Source organism: Macrotis lagotis, chromosome X (genome assembly GCF_037893015.1).
Source record: "Macrotis lagotis isolate mMagLag1 chromosome X, bilby.v1.9.chrom.fasta, whole genome shotgun sequence".
NCBI classification, from domain to species: domain Eukaryota; kingdom Metazoa; phylum Chordata; class Mammalia; order Peramelemorphia; family Peramelidae; genus Macrotis; species Macrotis lagotis.
The window spans coordinates 544,789,866-544,798,122 of record NC_133666.1 but is presented as its reverse complement, the minus strand read 5'-3'; the positions used below and the strand labels follow the sequence as shown (position 1 = coordinate 544,798,122).

Sequence of the window (8,257 nt, the reverse complement as noted above, 5' to 3'; positions counted from 1 at the left end):
TTTGATCTACAGATTCTAAGAGAAAGGAGTTTGGGAGATATGAGGTTATGGAAAGAACATTAACATGAATTCCAACCTCCCAGGTTTGAATTTTGTTGACTCTTCATGTTACTATTTATGTAGTCAAATTACTTAAGCCTTATTTCCATTTTATTGATGAAAAACTACTTGTACTGTACCTCACAGAATTGTTGGAATGATCAATTGAGATAATTAAGAGAAAGAAACTTTGTGAAGTTCTTACTATAAGTACATGGAAGATATTATAATTAGAAGGAAAGAGACAACATTTTATTTATTTTTTTAAGAGAAAGGAAAGGGAATCACTAGCGATTATTTACCTAAGTTTCTCTACAGGAGGAGCTTTATGAATACTAAGTGTATATCTCATATTTCTTCCTTTCTTCTTCTGTGACCTCTAAGGGCAGCACTTATTTATGTGCGAAAATACATCCAAGGTGTTAATTAAAAATTAAAAAAGAAAGAGGATAACAGATGCATAAGTACACCTTGGATAAATGTGTTGTAGTTCTAGAGAGCCATCCTCCTTGCCCTCTCCTCCTCCCTTACCCCCTCCCCATCAATATCACTGCTTCATCTGCTCATGTGGTGCACACCTGTGGCCTGCTGGCAGTGAACTTGATTGCAGCATGGGAGATCTGTAATGAAAAGCAAAGATGGATGACAAGAACAGACATCATAATACACGTGGGTTATTTGGTGTATTATGCAAATATTGAATTCCCAGCTCCATTTTTTCCCCTAAGGCATCACATATTGATCTCATCTCATTCTCTTCCTCTCCTCCTCTGTCTGCCCAATGATACTTACTGGTTTGGAGGTGGTAGTAATAATCATATCAATTAAATTCAAAATCTCTAAAATATTAGTTTTCATTTACTATGGTAATTTATAAAGTAAAGAATCTCTCTCCCCCTCCCTCCCTCTCTTTCTCCTTTTCTTCCTCCCACTTTTCAGGATTTAGATTCATAAAACCTACAGCTACCTCAAAACCACCACTTTAGCAGACTCTATACCAGTCAGCAAACATTTATTAAGCATGATATATGCCAGTCACTGGGTTAAGCCCTGGGGGGGTTCAAAGAAGCCTCAAAACATCCCCTAGTCTGAAGGAGCTCACAGGCTAATGGGGGAGGAAACATGCAAATAACTGTATAAACAAAATAAACATAGACTAAATTGAAGAAAATTTCAGAAGAAGGAACAAAATTAAAGGGGACTGGGGAGGTTACTTGGCAGCAGAAAAAGTGAAGAGCCCTATAAATATGGAAAACTGGGGCTAGAAGTTTGAGAATGTCCTGAGGGACAGTATGGAAGAAGTTTAACCAGGTTGAAAAAATGTTACCCTTTAACTAGAATGTGGCTTCATTCAAACCTTGATGTATTTGGACCTAGAGTCTGCACGTTACTTGGTCCCATTAGAAATTACATTAGAATCTTGTAATAATTGAACATACAGTTTGCATGTTACTTGGTCCCATGGGATACAATGATTTTTGTTTTAGTTTTAATTCTACTATAAGAGTCTGTATAGCTTGAGTCAGGCAGATTTAGAATATGTGTGAGTGGTGACCATTCTGTTGAGTTTCCTTTTGGAGCCAATAAGAAATACTTGGCAGCAATCCAGCTTTTGGAATCCAAAGAAAAGAAAGCCCATAATCTATACAAAACATGGAAAGAGGGTATAGAAACAGAGGAAAGAATTGTAGAGAAAAAATGGTTTTTTAGCCTGTCTTAGAATCGGTTGTACATTCACACTCACATATTCCTCATGTGACATTCATGTGGTATCCATCTGCATGCATAGTGTATGCTCTAAGTTAGACAAAAAAAAGAATGACATTTTATTCGGGTAACTTTAGATGATAAGGCTGTTCTCCTACAAATATTGATTTCTGTATTAAGGATTGAGGGAAAGTGATTTTCCTCAAGCAAAAGTTCTCTTTTCAGAGAGATTTTTGAGTTTTCATATTTTCTTGGTTATATGGTAGGACTCTGGTAGCATTAATGGGCTTTACCCCACATGGAGCTTTGAGCGCCTTGTACCGCTGCACACTGATCCTAGGTCAGTGTGATGCGTGAAATCAATTTATTTGAATCTCTTTGCCTCTATAGGAATTTGGCAGTCCGCCAGTTGTTTTCATTTAATGTTCTTTGTGTTGAACACAGACAAGCAGGCAGGCTTTTGTACTCCTCTCTCTTTGGGTCTCTGTCTCTCTTTCAGCCAATATTTTACTCTATGGATTTTCAGATGAAGAAGGGATATATTATTTATAGGTTTCTAATCATTGCTTTCAAGTATGATTTTAAAAAAACTCCTAGTACTTCTTTGACTGGATACTGGCATTTCTATATGCTTTGGGGCTAAATCTTAGGAAAATTACTACAAAAAGCATTTTGGAAATTTAATGACTATAAGATTTCTGAAAGAGGAAGATAAAAGTAATTTTCATTCTGAAAACTGAAAATAGCAATCTTATGTATTCTATTTTTAAAGGAGGTTTTTTGAAATTGTACTTAAAGTGCTCATTGTGACAAAATTATTTTGAAAAAAATCAAGAATTTCTAGGGAAAAGGGTATGGGGTGTTTAGGATAAAAGATGTTATTGCATAATGACATAGAGGGATCATGGTATCAGACTTTGAACTAGAAGGAACCCTAAAGACCATTGAGTTCAGATAGTTTCACAGAGGAGAACTAGGGTCTGGAAAAGTTAAATGACAGAGCTTGTAATTGTCTGAGGTAAGATTCAAACCCAGGTCTTCCTGACTCCATGCCCAACAGAATTAATGTTTTGTGGGCAGGAAGAACTGACTCTGTGATCTTGGGCAAGTCCCTCATTCTCAGCTTTAGAAAGAGTTGCAAGATTTTCATTAGTAAAGGGAAGTTTCCATAGCTGGAGCCTTCTGGTACTGATGAAATCCTAGTTTTGGACAAAAGAAACAAATTAATATTTATATAACGGGGGGGGGTTATTTTTAAGTCTTGTGAAAACTACTTTCGAAATCACAGGAATTTTTGCTCATCTTGATCTAGTTATGAGTTTTAAACATATTTGTTGTACCATTTATAGGCTATCATCTACTTAGCTATATATCGTGTAGACATAGAAACATAGATATCTATCTACATGTGTAGATATGGCTTGACAGCAAAAAGTTCATCATTATTAGCCCCTAAAAAAAGAAATTAACATCTGTGCAGATGTATCTTTTCTTTTAAATTAGTTATATCTGTCATCATTTCTGTTCAGTTGTGCCTCACTCTTCTTGACCCCTAATTTATATTTTCTTGGTAAAGACATTGTAGTGGTTTGCCATTTCCTTCTCCAATCTATATACATGTTAAAGAGATTTACATGTATGCTGTAATTTTGTGTGTATATACATATTATATAGATATATCTATTTGAGTAGATTTTTTGAAATCTAGTTGAAAAGAAATGGTACTGATAGAAGTTTGTACAGATGTTAATTTCTTTTGTTTTTCTATTTTGGGGGCTAGTAGTTAGTGATAAAGGCAGCTATGTCGTAAGAACACCTCAGGAAGATGTGAGTTCAAATATGGCATTAGACACTTGAAGTATGACCCTGGGCAAGTCACTTATCCTGTTTGCCTTAATCCACTAGAGAAGAAAAATAGTAAACCACTCCAGTATCTTTGCCCAAAAAACCCCAAATGGGCTCAGGAAGATTCCAATGTGATTGAAATTACTGAACAACATACAGTTAGTGATGGACTTTTTTAACTGTCAAGAGTCACATTTTTTTTTTAGTACTGTCCTTACTTTTAATATACATACACTGTACAATGAGATTGCCTTCCTTTCTGGGGAGGAATTTGTTTCAGAGAGGTTAGCTTTAGGGAGGCTAGAAGGGGGGAGGGAGAGAATGAGGAAAAGGGAGGAGGAAAGGGAGGGAAGAGTAGAAGATGCTTGTTTTTGCTCCAGGCAGTTCTAGAGGAAGTTGATATTCAGAACCCTGGAGCCTCTGCAAGTGGGGTCAGACTCATACACAGCAACCCTGCTTCCTTGTTTAATTACCTGAAGAGCAAAACATCCAGTTTGAGCCTATGTGAAAACTCAGTATCTCTAGTAGCAATGTGGTGCTCTGACATCCTGCAAGGCCAGCCCTGTCTGTCCACCCACGTCAGGTCTGGTTCCTGACAGCAGGCTATCTCTGCAGGCCCTGGGTTCCTTTCATTCAGAAGGCATTGTGTAGAAGAGGGTTTGGTCAGGAATTTGAGGTTCCTGCCAGCACTGTTTTCTCGTCTCCCAGCCTGGACTACATTGACAGAAAGGCTTGATTTTTTTTTTTTAAACACATTTAAATACATACACAGACAACAACACGCAGGCACATACACACCACATATTTGCACTTTTCAGTCTTCTCTCCTATAATTCTGGCTTCGATATATAACATTATATGTACCCATAACAACAAACATTAACTGTTCAAATTCTAGTGTTATTTTGTTGTGCTTCCCATTTCCTAGTTCATATCATACAATTTAATTTGTAGATTGAGGAAGGGGGTGGGCAGCTCAATGCTACCTATACTAGTGAAAATTCAAAGTTTTAAAGCTTGTAAATGTAGTTGATCTCATTTGAGGTCTTACTCCAAACCTGTTTGTTCAAAATAGAAGTCTTATGGGGGTATTACTTTTAAAATTACATTCTCTTCTGAATTTTGAATGTAGTTATTGATCTTTGTCATCAGGTATACTTAACGACTTTATTCCCCTCTGGAAAAGGGTTCAGGGAGAGGGCCCTCTGAGGATGTGTAAAGAAAACCTATGACAGCTATGAAGAGTAATATTTGAGGAAGGTTCTATCAAATTATCTTTTTTACAGTGAGTGTGTGTTTTTTTTAAATCAAGCTGAAATTCTATAAATCCTTTGATTTTTTTTTTCCTGTGGGTAGCTGTGGAAGATGAGGGAATGGAAAACCGAAATTAATTTTTTTGTGATTTATATGATTTACTTTTTCCAACTTCATTAGGAAGGTTGCATACATAATTCTGGTTAATGTTAACAGTTACCTGCAAATAACAAGATATATTTATGTGTTCTATGATGTATAGCCACAGCTTGGAAGAAATTAATACAAACATTTGAAAGGGCTTTTCTAAGACATTTTTAAGGGTTATATGACCTCCCATATTTACAGAAGTATTGCAAATATTTAATGCATTTCCCTACTTGACTGGCATAAAATGTGCATGATCATTTAAACAAGTGGAGGGAGAGTCATGTGATGAAATTGGTATCACCATGATCTATTAGACTGCAGCATAATGTAGTTTTGCCATAAGTGTTATGCATATGCCTGAGGATATGCATGTTTATTTATGTCTCAGCCTGCTGCATTCCTTTGGATTATTTTTCTTTTTAACATCAGTGTAAATATGAAAAAGGGGGAAAGAAAAAGCCAGGAACAATTACATTAAGCCTCTTGTCAGTGTTTCTAACTACTCTTCCAACAGTTCTGGCATTCTCCCACTCTAGTACGTTTTAAGCTAGTCTTGGTCCTGGTCTTTGAATCTAGATAGCATTTCCCCAAAATGGACAGCATTAACACCATTTGTAGCATTAGCCTTTGGCAGTGAATGCAGTGTCTAATGTGAGAAGAGCAAAGGACTTTGAAAAGTGGATGGAGAGGAATGTGGTTTTTAAAAGAAAGGAGAACCCATAAAAAGGTAGAAATTAACATGGGAAAGAAAATGGTATCAGTACCTACTGGATGTTCAGGTACACATTGAATGAATGAATAAATAAATGAACAAAATGGCAAGGACTCAAAAAATGGAGACATAAAAGGAGGAAGGGAGGGGAGGAGAAAAAGAAAGGATCCAGAAGGGAGTAGAACAAAGAAACTATATCCCATCAGTAGCAGCAGACTTCTGCCAATTATAAATAGGGCACAAGATATGGGGGGAGGGACTGAGAAACTAATTTAGACACCAGAATGTTGAGAGAGAAGCATCATATTATCTCCACCTCCTGATTAAAGGTAACAAATAGTAACTCATCTAGAGTATCGTGAAGTTTTCATTATGCTGTTTAGTTGTAGATAAGGAATAGTTTTTAAAAACACCTGGACAAAAATAAGAATGCACAAATAACTTCTTTTAGTGGTAGCATTATTCCCATTTTACAGATGAGGAAAATGAAGCTGGAAGAGTTTAAAGAATCTGAATGAGGCTACTCTCAGCAGAATAGGAATAATATTGCAATCCTGGTCCTCTAACCAAAAGTCTGGGGTTACTACTTTTTGATTCTGGTACACTAGAAATAAACCGCAGAGGTTAGGATATTAAATTAAGATGGACATATTTTAATCACATCCCCAGATGTTCTAAGACATTTAGTAATGTAACATCACATTCCATTTTATTTTGTATCCAGTCTGAGTCAGTATATTTTAAATCTAGAGTTGAACCAGGGTTAAATTGGATATGATTTTGATAAATGATGCAATTCTGTAATAAGATTTTTTAATTGTATAAAATCCAATGTAACTCAAAATTGCATTTTAGTGAACTTAGATTTTGTATGTCAGTGTGGCACGTTATTGTGTGGCTTGTGTTAATTTGTAAAGTGGAGTGAGCAAAAGGGGGTTTGTTAAAGGAAAATATGCCTTCTGAAAAAGAAATAATGTGATCAAGAAATGCAACATTTGTATCGCTGTGTATTTGCTCCACCTGGTGGATTTTGTTGAAAGTGTTTTAATCCTTGTTGATAAGGGTACTAGCAAATTCTAAACTAAATAGAGGCAGATGAAACTTTCATTTCTTTCTAGGGTTTATGATTCTAGCTTAGTAAAAAAAAAAACCCAACAGCTCACATTTATACACCTTTTGTCTACTTTTTGTTTAAACAAAATTTTTTAGGTAATCTATAACAATAAAGATCATAATTTATTTTCAAATGTATCTAATGTTCCATGAAATCATAAATTCTCTTTAATTGTTTGAAGTCTAAGCTAACCATGAAATTAGAGTTACTAAGCTATCTTTTTGGTATCCACTTGATGATTATTGGCAACTTGTAATAGGTTGCATTTCTATGGGGGGGATGTGAAGTATTTGTGATTCTGGACATGGGTGTAAAGTCTACTGTTTACTGAGCTTATGAAGATGGCTTTCTTTAGAAATCTTAAGGACTTAGATCTACTTTGATCATCTCATTGTTCTCTGGATTTTCTTTTTGCCTCCTTTAGACTGTAACAACTCTGTAACAGAAGGTGAAGTTTTGAAAACAGTGCCTCCATATGCAAGGGATTTGGAGACCTTTTTATTGTCTTTAAAATTGTCATTCATAGTCCTCATTAGCATTTATTGTTGCAAGTGAACAAGCAGAAAATGTGAAATTGGTATGTCCTGAATAGCCCCACAGAGCTCTGGAGCCCTCCAATTTTGCCTGCAGTGTGGTGTGGGGTGGGCTTTGAGAGAAAGCTGTCCAGATGGCAGCCAGCTCAGAGCAGGGCTGCAGGTTTTTGTCTCTGGTGCTGAGAGGAGGGAAAGTTCATTGGAGCATACGCCATCACCCCTGCGTTTTAACAAAAACTAACTGGCCAGCAGTAAGAATGAGAAGGTGGAGACATGGAAACAAAGGTTTCCAGAGAATGTTACAGTTTCTCTCAAACGAATAAAATATGGGAAGTTACTGACTTTCTCATATTAACTTGAATGGAGATTAGTATGAAAAATGAAACAAATTATAAATGAATAATAGGTTGGATAGATTCTTATTCAGGTAGGAATTATAAGATGGTTAACTTTTTTGTGGATGCAGAGGGGAGAATTTTAGTAGGAGGGGGCATTAAATAAATATAAGGTTCTGCAAGAGTTTGGTATGGTAGCCACCTCCTAGATAAATAAGTAGCCATCTTACATTTAAAATCCCCTAACACTTCCATTTTCTTGTAGTTCTTTTAAAATGTCTTGGTTTAACAGTATGATGAGATTTGAAGTGCCTATTGAGAGGCTATAATTTATCTTGGAGATGCAAGTTTCTGCTTTCCTTTTAATAAGCTTTTCCAAAATATCAGCTTTCTGTAGGCTACTGGGTAGTGACAACCAGAAATATAGTTGGTGAAATGAGCCATTTTGAATAGTTTGCCACTATGACAATTAAAAAAAAAATTCCAGGAACTGTGAATACAGATTAGCACTTTGAACGAATGTTATTTCACAAATCTTGAACTAAACTCTTTGACAAAATGATGGAGT

The 8,257-nt window shown here is 36.0% G+C and overlaps 1 protein-coding gene across 5 annotated transcripts in view; it reads left to right on the top strand.

The window, feature by feature from the left end:
- Nucleotides 1-8,257, top strand: part of RUNX1T1 (RUNX1 partner transcriptional co-repressor 1) — a 181,882-nt gene that overhangs the window by 36,066 nt on the left and 137,559 nt on the right. The gene's annotated exons all lie outside the window — the stretch shown is intronic.